The sequence below is a fragment of the Heterodontus francisci genome, chromosome 4 (assembly GCF_036365525.1).
Source record: "Heterodontus francisci isolate sHetFra1 chromosome 4, sHetFra1.hap1, whole genome shotgun sequence".
Classification (NCBI taxonomy): domain Eukaryota; kingdom Metazoa; phylum Chordata; class Chondrichthyes; order Heterodontiformes; family Heterodontidae; genus Heterodontus; species Heterodontus francisci.
In genome coordinates, this window is record NC_090374.1 from 17,844,844 (window position 1) to 17,861,176 (window position 16,333).

The 16,333-nt window shown below is 45.8% G+C and overlaps 1 protein-coding gene across 1 annotated transcript in view; it reads left to right on the forward strand.

Annotated features, from left to right (window-relative positions):
- Nucleotides 1-1,466: 1,466 nt before the first annotated feature.
- Nucleotides 1,467-16,333, forward strand: part of sh3bp2 (SH3-domain binding protein 2) — a 170,172-nt gene continuing 155,305 nt past the window's right edge. The window contains exon 1 of the mRNA XM_068029233.1: nucleotides 1,467-1,810. The gene's annotated coding sequence lies outside the window, so the exon portion shown is untranslated. The remainder of the gene's footprint in view (nucleotides 1,811-16,333) is intronic.

A 16,333-nucleotide genomic window follows, 5' to 3' on the forward strand; every position in this document is an offset into this window, starting at 1 on the left:
GGAACTTTTTTACGCAGTGAGTAGTAATTACCTGGAACTCGCTGCCCACGAGGCTGGTGGAATCGTAGACAATCAGTGATTTCAAAAGGAAATTGAATGGGCATTTGAAGGAAATAAACTTGCAGGGCTATGGGGATTGAGCGGGGGAGTGGGACTGACTGGATTACTCCATGTAGAGCTGGCATGGATTTGAGGGGCCGAATGGCCTCCTTCTATGCTGTAAATGATTCTATGTAATATGTGATCTCATTAAAACATATAACATTTTTAAGAAGCTTGAGAGGGTAGATGCTGCAAGGATGATACTTCTGGATGGGAATCTAGAGTTAGGAGTCACAGTCTCAGAATAAAGGGTCAGCCATTGAGGACTGAGATGAGAAGAAATTACTACACTCAAAGCATTGTGAATCTTTGAAATTCTCTACCCAGAGGGCTGTGGATGCTCAGTTATTGGGTATATTCAACACAGAGGGCGATAGATGTCTGGTATTAAGGGAATTGAGGGATATGGGGAGAGTGTGGACATAATGGAGTTGAGGTAAAAGATCTTATTGAATGGCAGAGCTGGCTTGAAGGGCCGAATGGACTACTACTCCACCTATTTCTTATGTGCTTATGTTCTTAAAAGACAAGGCTGAAACAATCACACCATCTTCAGCCAGCAGTGCTTTGTGGATGATCCTTCTTGGTTTCTTTTTTTATTCATTCCTGGGATGTGGGCATCGCTGACCAGGCCAGCATCTATTACCCATCCCTAATTGCCCTTGAGAAGGTGATGGTGAGCTGCCTTCTTGAACCGCTGCAGTACATGTGGGGTAGGTACATCCACAGTGCTGTTAGGAAGGGAGTTCCAGGATTTTGACCCAGCGACAGTGAAGGAATGGCGATATAGTTCCAAGTCAGGATGGTGTGTGACTTGGAGGGGAACTTGCAGGTGGTGGTGTTCCCATGCATTTGATGCTCTTGTCCTTCAAGGTGCTAGAGGTCGTGGGTTTGGAAGGTGCTGTCTAAGGAGCCTTGGTGCGTTGCTGCAGTGCATCTTGTAGATGGTACACACTGCTGTTACTGAGCGTCGGTGGTGGAGGGAGTGAATGTTTGTGGATGGGGTGCCAATCAAGCGGGCTGTTTTGTCCTGGATGGTGTTGAGCTTCTTGAGTGTTGTTGGAGCTGCACCCATCCGGGCAAGTGGAGTGTATTCCATTACACTCCTGACTCCACTAATGATCTGAAATAATGATCTGAACTCACATTTGTTGTGTTGTTAGTTTTGTTCTCCGGATTACTAGTGCACTAACATGACTGCTAAACAACTCTACCCCTGTCAAAGGGCTTCACCCACAGCCAGTTCCCCTGGTGTCCGATAGTGCTCTCACTGTGCAGCAATGGTGACATCCAGCACTCACATGGTTAACAGAAAGTAGCCGAGGGAAGCGAGAGGGCGCTTCCAGTTTGCACCCTGTTGGGTCGAGAGGTAGTGAGGTTCGTGCTGAGGTCGCGTTCTGGGGCAGGCACACAGGATTAGATCAAGTGCAAGGGCAAATTCTACTTGTGCAGCTGAAGCTTCCACAGGGGCGACTGAGAACCCGGCAGTGAGAATTATTTCTTGAAAAAGAAAGCCTTTTCCCCCTGCACTCGAACAGTCCGCCGTACTCAAAGGAACTGAGTCACCGGGTTGCGTTGAGGAAGTTCAGAGAGGCTGTTTGGGAGACTCTGCACTGACTGAGGGGAAGAGTTCAACTCAGATGACGCTCCTCTGGTGAAACATCGAGCTTCTGGATTCCACTGGGACTCCAATGGAAGTTTTACTCAGGTACACTGTTATTGCTGTGTTGTTAGTTTAATGTTTTTAAGTTGGGACGGATTGAATTAAGTTTGAATTAAACTGATAGTTTGTTCGGAGAGAGTCCTTGTGTTAGAAACCCTGAAACCTGTAGGTTGAGTTCTCTCGGAAGGAAAATGTTCGCCTCCAGATGTCGTGGACACGTGTGGGGCTGTGTATCCTGAAATGATAGTCTGTTATGGAAATGAAACAGGGCGAGTGGCAGTGAAGGAGATGAAAAAAATGCCATTATTCACCTTCATCTATTTTGCAACAAGCTATAAATTATTTAAAGAATTTAAGAAAAAGGCCATTTGGTTCATCGCTCCAGTACGTTAGGAAATTCATCTGTAATTTATTTTTAAATAAAGTCCAGAAAATCTGGAATCACCCAGTATCTGTGGAGTGAGAAATGACAAGTTGATAATGCGGTTGAGGACTCTCCAAATCAGTTCTGAAGAAGGGCCCATAGGAGAAGCGTTAACAGGTGCGAGCGGCAGAATGGCCAAGACGACTTGTTTCCAGCTTGTTGTGGTTTTGTTCCACATTTCCGGCAAATGCTATGTGTATATAATCAGAAATTCACTCCCGAAACTGCTCTGCTTCTCTACCTCTCTTCAATCTCACCTTAAAACAATACAGCAAGTAATTAGGAAAGCAAATGGAATGTTGGCCTTTATTGCAAGGGGAATGGAGTATAAAAGTAGGGAAGTCTTTCTACCAGTGGTGTGCCACAGGGATTGGTGCTGGCCCCTCTGTTGTTTGTCATATATATTAATGACTTGGGTGTGAATGTAGGGGGCATGATTAGTAAGTTTGCAGATGACACCAAAATTGGTGGTATAGTGGACAGTGAAGAAGGTTGTCTAAGGTTACGACAGGATATAGATCAACTGGGAAAGTGGACAAGGGAGTGGCAAATGGAATTTAATGCAAACAAGTGTGAAGTGATGCATTTTGGGAAGTTAAACTAGGGCAGGACATAAACAGTGAATGTCAGGGCCCTAGGGAGTGTTGTTGAGCAGAGAAACCTTGGGGTGCAAGTACATAGTTCCCTGAAAGTGGCAACACAGGTAGACAGGGTGGTGAAGAAGGCTTATGGCATGCTTGCCTTCATTGGCCGAGGCATTGAGTACAAAAGTTGGGACATCATGTTACAGTTGTACATAACGTTGGTTAGGCCGCATTTGGAGTACTGTGCGCAGTTCTGGTCGTCGCACTACAGGAAAGATGTGATTAAGCTAGAGAGGGTGCAGAAAAGATTCACAAGGATGTTGCCTGGTTTGGAGGGCTTGAGTTATAAAGAGAGATTGGATAGGCTGGGTCTGTTTTCCCTGGAGCAAAGGAGGCTGAGAGGGGACATGATAGAGGTATATAAAATTATGAGAGGCATAGATAAGGTAGATAGCCAGAGTCTGTTTCCCATGGTAGGGGTGACTAAAACTAGAGGGTATAGATTTAAGGTGAGAGGGAGGAGGTTTAAAGGGGATCAAAGGGGTAAATTGTTTACTCAAAGAATAGTTGGTATCTGGAATGAGCTGCCTGAGGAGGTGGTGGAGGCAGGAACAGTAGCGACATTTAAGAAGCATCCGGACAGGTACTTGAATGAGCAAGGCAAAGAGGGATATGGAATTAATGCAGGCAGATGGGATTAGTATAGATAGGCATTACGGTCAGCATGGACGTGGTGGGCCGAAGAGCCTGTTTCTATGCTGTATGACTCTATCACTCTAAGTGCACAGGGCGTTGATAAGACCACACCAAGAGTACTGTGTACAGTTTTGGTCTCATTATTTAAGGAGGGATATACGAGCATTGGAGGCAGTTCAGGGAAGGTTCACTAGATTGATTCCTGGGATGAAGGGGTTGTCTTGAAAGGAAAGGTTTTAACATTTTTTCGTGGGATGTGGGTGTCACTGGCAAGGCCAGTATTTGTTGCCCATCCCTAATTGCCCTTGACAACTGAGTGCCTTGCTCGGCCATTTCAAAGGGTAGTTAAGAGTCAACCACATTGCTGTGAGTCTGGAGCCACATATAGGCCAGACCAGGTAAGGATGGCAAATTTCCTTCTCTAAAGGACATTAGTGAACCAGAATAAAGAACAGTACAGCACAGGAACAGGCCATTCGGCCGTCTAAGGCTGTGCTTATCTTGATGCCTGTCTAAACTAAAACCTTCTGCACTTCCGGGGACAGTATCCCTCTATTCCCATTCTATTCATGTATTTGTCAAGATGCCTCTTAAATGTCGCTATCGTACCTGCTTCCACCACCTCCCCCGGCAGCAAGTTCCAGGCACTCACCACCCTCTGTGTAAAGAACTTGCCTCGCACATCCCCTCTAAACTTTGCCCCTCGCACCTTAAACCTATGTCCCTGAGTAACTGACTCTTCCACCAGGGAAAAAGCTTCTGACTATCCACTCTGTCCATGTCACTCATAACTTTGTAAACCTCTATCATGTTGCCCCTCCAGCTCCATCATTCCAGTGAAAACAATCCGAGTTTATCCAACCTCTTCTCATAGCTAATGCCCTCCAGACCAGGCAACATCCTGGTAAACCTCTTCTGTACCCTCTCCAAAGCCTCCACGTCCTTCTGGTAGTGTGGCGACCAGAATTGCACGCAATATTCCAAGTGTGGCGTAACAGCTGTAGCATGACTTTCCAATTTTTATACTCTATGCCCCGACCGATGAAGGCAAGCATGCCGTATGCCTTCTTGACTACCTTATCCACCTGCGTTGCCACTTTCAGTGACCTGTGGACCTGTACTCCCAGATCTCTCTGACTGTCAATACTCCTAAGGGTTCTGCCATTTACTGTATACTTCCCACCTGTATTAGATCTTCCAAAATGCATTACCTCACATTTGTCCGGATTAAATTCCATCTGCCATTTCTCCGCCCAAGTCTCCAACCGATCTATATGCTGCTGTATCCTCTGACAATCCTCATCACTATCCGCAACTCCACCAAACTTTGTGTCGTTTGCAAACTTACTAATCAGACCAGCTACATTTTCCTCCAAATCATTTATATATACTACAAAGAGCAAAGGTCCCAGCACTGATCCCTGTGGAACACCACTAGTCACATCCCTCCATTCAGAAAAGCACCCTTTCACTGCTACCCTCTGTGTTCTATGACCGAGCCAGTTCTGTATCCATCTTGCCAGCTCACATCTGATCCCGTGTGACTTCACCTTTTGTACCAGTCTGCCATGAGGGACCTTGTCAAAGGCTTTACTAAAGTCCATATGGACAACATCCACTGCCCTTCCTTCATCAATCATCTTCGTCACTTCCACAAAAAATTCGAAAAAAGTTGGTGAGACATGACCTCCCCTTCACAAAACCATCCTGCCTCTCGTTAATAAGTTCATTTGTTTCCAAATGGGAGTAAATCCTGTCCCGAAGAATCCTCTCTAATAATTTCCCTACCACTGACGTAAGGCTCACCGGCCTATAATTTCCTGGATTATCCTTGCTACCCTTCTTAAACAAAGGAACAACATTGGCTATTCTCCAGTCCTCTGGGACCTCACCTGTAGCCAATGAGGATGCAAAGATTTCTGTCAAGGCCCCAGAAGTTTCTTCCTTTGCCTCCCTCAGTATTCTGGGGTAGATCCCATCAGGCCCTGGGAACTTATATACCTTAATGCTTTGCAAGAAGCCCAACACCACCTCCTTTTTGATATGGTGGTCATGTCTTCAGCTGGCAAGGCCCCGAGCTCTTCCAGATGGGTTTTTACAGCAATGATAGTTTCATTAGGAAGACTAGCTTTCAATTCCAGATTTTCATTCATTAAATTTATTAATTAATTTAATTTTAAATTCCACCAGCTGCCATGCTGGGATTTGAACCTGTGTCCTCAGGGCATTAGCCTGGGTCTCTGTATTAATAGTCCAGAGACATTACCACTACACCACTGTAGGTTGAGCTTAAAAGAACGAGAGGTTATCTTATTGAAACACAAGATTCTGAGGGGGCTTGACAGGATAGTTGCTGAGAGGATGTTTCCCCTTGTGGGGGAATCTAGAATTAGTGGGCATAGTTTCAAAATAACGGATCACCCATTTAAGATGGAGATGAGAAATTTCTTCTGAGGGTTGCGAATCTTTGGAATTTTCTATCCCAGAAAGCTGTAGAAGCTATTGTCATTGAATACATTCATGGCTGAGATAGATGGATTTTTGAAATATAGGGGAGTCAAGGGTTAGGGAAAATAGGCAAAGTGGAGTTGAGTCCAAGATCAGATCAGCCATGATCTTATTGACTGGGGGCGCAGTGTATCCTACTCCTGCTCCTATTTATATCCTATTCTGCCTCTGAACAACAGTTTGGCCACTTATCCTGTTGATTTCTTTGCTTGATGACACGTTTTGTTTAATAACGCCCCTGTGAAGTGCCTTGGGACGGTCTACTACATTAAAGTTGCTATATAAATGCAAGTTGTTGTATTTGGGTTTTTGCATGTATTTTGAATGAGAGCAGTATCTTTTTATTTACCTCTTGCCTCCTTCAGTAGATTATTTCAAACTTCAGTCTCTCTTTGAGTGAAGACGTTTTTCCTGGTACCTGTTCAAAAAGTGCTTTTGACTAATTTCCATTTATGTCCTTGCGTCGTACTTTTATAAAGTATTGTAAATAATTAGGACTTATTTTATCGGCAACACCTAAACTTTTTAAATTCTCTGTAAAGTGACACTGTTTCTCACAAACGTGGTATAGAATGAGTTGAATTTCTATAGCGTCTTTCATAACCTCGGGATGTCCCAAAGTGCTTTTGAAGTGTAGTCACACAATCCCACAAGCCTCTGAGATCTCTGCATTCCTCGAATTCCACCCTCTTCAACATTCCCGATTTTGATTGCTCTACCACTGGTGGCCATGTCTTCAGCTGGCAAGGCCCCGAGCTCTGGAATTCCCTCTTTAAATCTCTCCAGCTTGCTACGTATCTTTCCTTCTTTGAGACACTCCTTAAAAACTACCTTTTGAACAAGCTTTTAATCATCTGCCCTGTGCCAGTGCCAAAGTTAGCTTTATAATGCTCCAATGAAACATCTTGGGATGATTAAGGGTGGTGTTATAGATACATGTCGTTGTGATGTAACAAATGCCATAGCCAATTAGCACATAGCAAATGACCACAAACAGCAATGAGATAATTACCAGATAATCTGTTTAATGATTGGTTGAGGGATAAATATTGGCCAGGGCATTAAAAAGAAATTCCCTACTCTTTGAAACAGAGCCATTGGGACTTTTACATAGTGTGCTGGGAATGTCAGTCTGGATTTTCCGCTCAAGTCTCTGGAATGAGACTTGAATCCATGAGTCAGAGGCTGAGCCATGGCGAACTGATGTGTGCTACGGCATATATCTTCTCTCCTTTGGCCTCCTTGTCTCGAGAGACAATGGGTAAGCGCCTGGAGGTGGTCAGTGGTTTGTGGAGCAGCGCCTGGAGTGGCTATAAAGGCCAATACTAGAGTGACAGACTCTTCCACAGGTGCCGCAGATAACATTGGTTGTCGGGGCTGTTACACAGTTGGCTCTCCCCTTGCGCTTCTGTCTTTTTTCCTATCAACTGCTAAGTCTCTTCGACTCGCCACACTTTAGCCCCGCCTTTATGACTGCCCGCCAGCTCTGGCGATCGCTGGCAACTGACTCCCGCGACTTGTGATCAATGTCACAGGACTTCATGTCGCGTTTGCAGACGTCTTTAAAGCGGAGACATGGACGGCCGGTAGGTCTGATACCAGTGGCGAGCTCGCTGTACAATGTGTCCTTGGGGATCCTGCCATATATACACCAGATTAATCCAGCAGTGCAGAAAATAACAGAAACACAAAATAGAATGATTGGCATTCCTTTTCCAAATTACTCAATCGGCCCATCTCAATCCTCTGAGACCCATTTTTGTTTCATTTCATTCTTATTTGTTCACGGGATGTGGATGTTGCTGGCAAGGCCAGCATTTGTTGCCCTAATTGATGGTGAGCTGCCTTTTAGAAGCACTGCAATCCATGTGTTGTAGGTACGTTCACAGTACTGTTTGGAAAGGAGATCCAGGTTTTTGACCCTGATGGAATGAGAATATATTTCCAAGTCAGGATGATGTGTGACTTGGACTGGAACTTGTAGATGGTGGTATTCCCATGCATCTGCTGCCGTAAGAACATAAGAAATGTGACAAGAGTAGGCCATATGGCCTCTTGAGCCTGCTCCGCCATTTGATAAGATTGTGGCTTTCCACTTTCCTGCCTGACACCCATTACTCTTGACTCTCTTGTAGATCAAAAATCTGTCTAGCTCAGCCCTGAATATATTCAATGGCCCAGCCTCTACTGCTCTACCCAAAAGTCCACTCCACAAGTTGTTTATTCATGCAAAGAACTTCCTGACATCAGTCCTAAACTTGCCTTTTACTAGCTTGAGCCTGTGGCCCTTTGTTTTACTGGCACCATTTAGTTTGAAGTAGCATTGTGGATTTACTTTTATCAATATTGCTTCCTGGCTTGCAAATTTCTGAGATCTTATCTCAGTTGCCTCTTTCACAAGCTGAAGACCTTTCCTTATATTTGTTAACCAAAGGTATGAGGGATTTGGGCCAAAGGCGTGTATATGGAGTCATGTCACAGTTCAGCCAGGATCTCATTGACAGCAGAAGCTAAAGCTTCTGAATGGCCTACTCCTGTTCCTATGTGCCTGAAAGCCTCCCAAGCTTCTCCATTCATAGCTCAGTTCCTCTGACATTATCCTCTTTCTGTACTTAAATGTCTTCTTTGTATCTCAGTGACCTGAACTTGATGCAGCCTGACCAGACCTCTGTTCAGTTTCATGTTGGCAGTCATGCTCCAGTGATGTAGTAATACTGCTCAGCGTACTATTTTCTTCATTGGTTGTCCCATGGTCATACATATTGACCTTCATTTCCTCCAATTCTTTCGTCTGCCAACGTTCCTTCCAGGGTCTGCACTGAATGCTGCTGGAGGGCACAGAGTATGAAGAAGGGAGTTTGGTAAGTGAGGGAGTTCAATCAGGAGGGGAACTAAAGTTTAGTTTTTGTTTTGTTTACATTCAGCAAATAACTGAAATTACTGTTTAAGTTAAACGGCAAGTTAGCTTTCTTACCAGTTTTACTCAGGGGTATACAAGCTCTCTGAGAGGAGCTGTAGCTAATTAATTAGGTAGCTAGCTTAAACTGGTTTCTGAGCTCCAGCAAAGCTGACACATCATTGTTTTCAGAGTGTATAAATTCAGGGGACTCTCAGTGCTGCTGGAGGGTACAGAGTATGAAGAATTGAGTTTGGTAAGGAGGGGACCTGTAAATTAATTAAGAGAAAAAGAGGGCGGCACAGTGGCGCAGTGGTTAGCATCGCAGCCTCACAGCTCCAGCGACCCGGATTCAATTCTGGGTACTGCCTGTGTGGAGTTTGCAAGTTCTCCCTGTGTCTGCGTGGGTTTTCTCCGGGTGCTCCGGTTTCCTCCCACAGCCAAAAGACTTGCAGGTTGATAGGTAAATTGGCCATTATACATTGCCCCTAGTATAGGTAGGTGGTAGGGGAATATAGGGACAGGTGAGGATGTGGTAGGAATATGGGATTAGTGTAGGATTAATATAAATGGGTGGTTGATAGTTGGCACAGACTCGGTGGGCCGAAGGGCCTGTTTCAGTGTTGTATCTCTAAATCAAAATCAAAATCAAAAAAAAAACCTAAATCAAAAATCAAATCAAATTGAATTAAATTAACACAATAAAGATGGCAGGACGGGTGATGTGTTGCAGCTGCAGTATGTGGGAGCTCCTAGATGCCACAGCAATCCATAGCAACCACATCTGTAGTAAGTGCCTGCAGCTCGAGGAGCGTCAGCTCCGAGTCAATGAGCTGGACGCTGAGCTGCAGACACTGTGATGCATCAGGGAAAGGGAAAGTTACCTGGACACTTTGTTCCAGAAGGCAGTCACACCCCTTAGGATAGAATCATCGGTTTCGGTCAGTGGTCAGGGACAGGTGTGACTGCGAGTCAGGCAGGTAAGGGGATCGAGACAGTGGGACTGGAGGATGTTCAGCCCTTTCAATTGAGCAACAAGTTTGAGATTCCTGCAGTTTGTTTGGACAAGAATGAGGGCTGTAGTGTGGATGAGCAGACTGACCATTGCACGATGGTACAGGAAGCCATTCAAGTGGGGGGAGCAAAAAGGAAAGTAGTGGTAGTAGGGGACAGTATAGTGAGGGGCATTGACACTGATCTGTGCAGCAAAGAGCGAGAGTCCAGATTAAAGGTTCAGAGACCTGAAATATTAACTCTGCTTCTCTCTCCATCGATGCTGCCAGACCTGCTGAGTATTTCCAGCACTTTGTTTTTATTTCAGATTTCTAGCATCTGGAGTATTTTGCTTTTATCTCTGAAACAGCTATGCAGTTAGTCGATTTCCTCTGCTCTTTCTCCATAGCCCTGCAAACTTTTATTTTTCATGTCTGTATCCAATTCCTTTCTGAAAGTTACTAATGAATCTGCTTCTACCACCCTTTCAGGCAGCGCATTCCAGATCACAACAACTCACTGCATTTTAAAGGAAAAAGTAATTCTCCTCATCTCCGCCCTGGTTCTTTTACCAATTATCTTAAGTCTGTGTCTTCTGGTTACCAACCCTCCTGTCAGTTCCTGATTTTGAACACCTACATTAAATCTTCCCTTAACCTTCCCTACTCTGAGAAAATTCCATTCCCTAAACTCACTCCTGTAATAGGTACCTGTTGCTTCCTTTTCTTCAACCAGTCTCTAATTTATTTCCTGGTTTTACCTATCATTCCCACAACGTTAATCATACATAGCAGCTTTTCATGCAAAGATGGACAGAATTTTCATTGATCAAGCACTTTTTCACATTCTTTCAGGGCATCCCAAAATTCTTCACGGGCAATGAATTACTTTTAGGAACAGGAGAAGGCCATTCAGTTAGATCACGTTTGGTCTGTACCTCAAAAAGCCTGACTACCCGACCCGAACCCGACCAAACCCGACTACACATGTCGGGCTTGGGTGGGTCGGGTCTATATTTCTGTGTCCAGCCTTCGGGCTCGGGTCGGGTCGGGTTCTGATTGGCTGTGGTCAGATTTTGCTTTGTATTGTTTTTTTTTAATCTACATTTTGACACTATTTTTGTTCTGGACTAACAACATGTTTGATATTGTCGGGTCGGGCATAAAAAAAATTGAAGGACTCGGGCCCGGGTGGGGCTTGGGTTGGCTGTGGTCATGTCGGGCCCCGATCGGGTTTTAATTTTATACCCGAGCCAGGCTTTACCACAGCTCCGTTTACCCACCTTGGTTCCATATCCCTTCATAGTTTTGAAGGGCAGTCACTATTATGTTGGCAAATCTAGAAGCCAGTTTCTGCACACACCAGTGAGATAAATCCTGTCTAGAATACTGGAAGAACACTATTCATCCCCCTCATCCTTGTCACTGCAGGATTTGTAGAGTTTGCTATTCTGTCTTATTTCACCTCTGGACAGTAGTGGCAGCGCTGTCCAACTTTTAGAAGCGGGAGGCTGGATACACAACAATAACTTGCATTTTTATCGTGCCTTGAACATAGTAAAATGTCCTAGGTTGCTTCACAGGAGAATTATCAAACTCCTCTTAAAGGAGGAGAGAGAGGTTTAAGGAGAGAGGCAGAGAGGTTTAGGGAGGGAACATGGCCACCAATGGCAATGGTAAGGGGATCAGGGACGCTCAAGATGCCAGAATTTGAGGAACAGAGGATGGCGGAAGTTTACAGAGATGGGATATGCCTAAAAATATCAGTAGGTCCTCCACCTATGGTAATAGAGAAATACAAACACCCATACACAGTGCAATACCATCGTACAAAAGGTGACAAACACCCATATGTTGAAAGTCTAAATCCCCATAAATCAGAACTCCAAACTCCCAAAATTTATGTGCTACTTCCCTTTCCATCCTAATTAGGAATTGGACAAATAGCTGAAAAGCAGACATTTACTGTGGGGAAAGAGTGGGTCTTTAATTGGATAACTCTTTCAAACTGCTGGCAGGCACAATGGCCTCCTTTTGTGCTGTAAGATCCCTAAGAATGCCCTCGTTATTCCACTTTCTTTCCTCATTATTTCCCTCCATTTTCCTCTATCCACTCCTTCCTCTGAAACTCTAATGCTTGGAGACTCCTTGGTCTTTAACCTTCCCGGGGCTGCTAAAGGTTGATTTCTTGATTGGTAAAGGAGCATTCCCTGACTGATCTAAATCCATCAGTCAGAGAGTTCACTTTCTCAATTCCCTAGGCCTGGGCAGGTTAAAGATCTGAAACTGACTAGTAATTGAAATTCACCTGGTGTACAAGCACACAAAGCCAAGAACCTTCTTGGACCTCAAAGGCTAAAGGGAGTTTGTGGGCTGGATTTTCCCTGTGGGAAAACCCTCATCCATGTCTTTGTTACCTCCAGCCTCGAATATTCCAATATTCTCCTCGATGGGCTCCCACCCTGCACCCTCCATTAACTTGAGCTCGTCCAAAACACTCCTGCCTGTATCCTAACTCTCACTACGTCCCGTTCACCCATGACTCCTGCCCTTGCTAACCTACATTGGCTCCTGGTCCAGCAATGGCTCCATTTTAAAATTCTAATCCTTGGTTTCAAATCCTCTATGGCCTCGCCCCTCCCTATCTCTGTAATCTCCTCCTGCCCTACAACCCTCTGAGATATCTGCGCTCCTCTAATTCTGGCCTGTTCACCATTCCTGGTTTTAATTGCTTCACCATTGGTGGCCGTGCTTTCAACGACCTAGGCCCTAAGTTCTGGAATACCCTTCTAAGCCTCTCCTCCTCTCTACTTCACTTTCCTCTTTTAAGGCACTTCTTTTAGTCAACCTCTTTGACCAAGATTTTGGTCATCTGCCCTAATATTTCCTTATGTGGCTCGGTTTGATAACACTCCTGTGAAGCGCCTTCGGACGCTTCACTATGTTAAGGGCGCTATATAAATGCAGGTTGCTGCTGTTAAAAGCGATGCAGTTGAGGGAGGTGGGTGGCGTAGTGGTATTGTCACTGGACTAGTAACCCAGAGACCCAGGGTTCATTGGGGACATTGATTCAAATCCCACCACAGCAGAAGGTGGAATTTGAATTCAATTAATAAATCTGGAATTAAAAAGCTAGTCTAATGATGGCCATGAAACCATTGTCGATTGTTGTAAAAACCCATCTGGTTCACTAATGTCCTTTAGGGAAGGAAATCTGCTGTCCTTACCTGATCTGGCCTACATGTGACTCCAGACCCACTGCAATGTGGTTGACTCTTGCATGCCCTCTGAAATGGCCCAGCAAGCCACTCAGTTGTATCTAACTGCTACGAAATCAATAAAAAGGAATGAAACAGGACGGACCACCCGGCCTCGACCTCGGCACCGGAAATGACAACGACAAACCCAGCCCCGTCAACCCTGCAAGGAGAGCTGTCCCACAGACTAGTCAAGCAACAGCCGGACATTGTCTGTCAGGTGTGATTCCCTGAGTATGACTATGTCCCAGACACTGCCATCACCATCCCCGGGTATGTCCTGTCCCACCGGCAGGACAGACCCAGCAGAGGTGGCGGCACAGTGGTATTTAGTAGGGAGGGTCTTGCCCTGGGAGTCCTCAACATTGACTTTGGATCCCAGGAAGTCTCATGGCATCAGGTCAAACATGGACAAGGAAACCTCCTGCTGATTGCCACCTACCGCCCTCCCTCAGCTGATGAGTCAGTACTCCTCCATGTTGAACAGCACTTGGAGGAAGCACTGAGGGTGGCAAGGGCACAGAATGTAATTTGGGTGGGGTCTTCAATGTCCATCACCAAGAGTGGCTCGGTAGCACCACTGCTGACCGAGCTGGCCGAGTCCTAAAGGACGTAGCTGCTAGACTGGATCTGCGGCACGTGGTGAGGGAAACAACAAGAGGGGAAAACATACTTGACCTTGTCCTCACCAATCTGCCTGCCGCAGATGCATCTGTCCATGACAGTATTGGTAGGAGTGACCACCGCACAGTCGTTGTGGAGATGAAGTCCCGCCTTCACATTGAGGATACCATCCTTCATGTTGTGTGGCACTATCACCATGCTAAATGGGTTGATTTCGAACAGATCTAGCAATGCAAAACTGGGCATCCATGCGCTGTGGGCCATCAGCAGCAGAATTTCTCACCCACAATCTGTAACCTCATCCCCCACTCTACCATTACCATCAAGCCAGGAGACCAACCCTGGTTCAATGAAAAGTGCAGGAGGGCATGCCAGGAGCAGCACCAGACATACCTCAAAATGAGGTCTCAACCTGGTGAAGCAACAACACAGGACTATCTGCATGCCAAACTGCGTAAGCAGCATGCGATAGACAGAGCTAAGCGATCCCATAACCAACGGATCAGATCTAAGCTCTGCAGGCCTGCCACATCCAGCCGTGAATGGTGGTGGACAATGAAACAACTAACTGGAGGAGGTGGCTTCACAAATAACCCCATCATCAATGATAGGGGAGCCCAGCACATCAGTGCGAAAGATAAGGCTGAAGCATTTGCAACAATCTTCAGCCAGAAGTGCCAAGTTGATGATTCATCTCGGCCTCCTCCTGAAGTTCCCAGCATCACAGATGCCAGACTTCAGCCAATTCGATTCACTCCGCGTGATATCAAGAAATGACTGAAGACACTGGATACTGCAAAGGCTATGGGGCCTGACAATATTCTGGCAATAGTACTGAAGACCTATGCTCCAGAACTTGCTGTGCCCCTAGTCAAGCTGTTCCAGTATAGCTACAACACTGGCATCTACCCTGCAATGTGGAAAATTGCCTAGGTATGTCCTGTACACAAAAAGCAAGACAAGTCCAAGCCGGCCAATTACTGCCCCTTCAGCCTACTCTCAATCATCAGTAAAGTGATGGAAGGTATCATCAACTGTGCCATCAAGCGGCACATGCTTAGCAATAACCTGCTCAGTTTGGGTTCCACCAGGGCCACTCAGCTCCTGACCTCATTACAGCCTGGGTTCAAACATGGACAAAAGAGCTTAACTCGAGGTGAGGTGAGAGTGAGTGCCCTTGACATCAAGGCAGCATTTAACTGAGTATGGCATCAAGGAGCCCGAGCAAAACTGAGGTCAATGGGAATCAGGGGGAAAAGGCTCCGCTGGCTGGAGTCATACCTAGCACAAAGGAAAATGGCTGTGGTTGTTGAAGGTCAATCATCTGAGCTCCAGAACATTCGTGCAGGGGTTCCTCAGGGTTGTGTCCTTGGCCCAACCATCTTCAGCTGCTTCATCCATGACCTTCCTTCAATCATAAGGTCAGAAGTGGGGATGTTCGCTGATGATTGCACAATGTTCAGCACCATTCGTGACTCTTGAGATACTGAAGCTGTTCATGTAGAAATGCAGTAAGACTTGGACAGTATCCAGGCTTGGGCTGATAAGTGGCAAGTAACATTCACGCCACACAAGTACCAGGCAATGACCATCTCCATCAAGAGAGAATCTAACCATCTCCCCTTGACATTCAATGGCATTACCATTGCTGAATCCCCCACTATCAACATCCTAGGGGCTGCCATTGACCAGAAACTGAACTGGAGTAGCCATATAAATACCATGACTACAAGAGCAGGTCAGAGGCTACGAATCCTGTGGCGAGTAACTCACCTCCTGACTCTCCAAAGCCTGTCCACCATCTACAAGGCACAAGTCAGGAGTGTGATGGAATACTCTCCACTTGCCTGGATGGGTGCAGCTCCAACAACATTCAAGACGTTCAACACCATCCAGGACAAAGCAGCCCGCTTGATTGGCACCCCATCTACAAACATTCACTCCTTCCACCACCGATGCACAGTTGCAGTACTACGTACCATCTACAAGATGCACTGCAGCAACACACCAAGGCTCCTTAGACAGCACCTTCCAAACCTGTATGGGAAATGGGTTGGACACAGTTGAGGGCCCTTTCAACCACAGTGAGGAGGATTCCTCATTTAAGAAAAAGGGAAGACCTATCAGAAGCACTGTTGTGGAAGGTCGAATCATCAGAGCAGATGCATTGGAGGCTCAGATACTGGGAAAATGGAATGGAGTCCCTACAGGAGGCAGGGTGTGAAGAAGTGTAGTCAAGGTAGCTGTGGGAGTCAGTGGGCTTATAATGAATATTAGTAGACAACCTATCCCCTGAGATGGAGACGGAGAAGTCGAGGAAGGGAAGGGAAGTGTCGGAGATGGACTATGTAAAGGTGAGAGAAGGGTGGAAATTGGAAGCAAAGTTGGTGAAGTTTTTTAGTTCGGGGCGGGAGCAGGAAACGGCACCAAAAGAGTCATCAATGTACCGGAAAAAGAGTTGGGGGAGGGGACCTGAGTAGGACTGGAACAAGGAATGTTCGACATATCCCACAAAAAGACAGGCATAACTAGGACCAATGCGGGTACCCATGGAAACACCTTTTATTTGTAGGAAGTGAATGGAGTT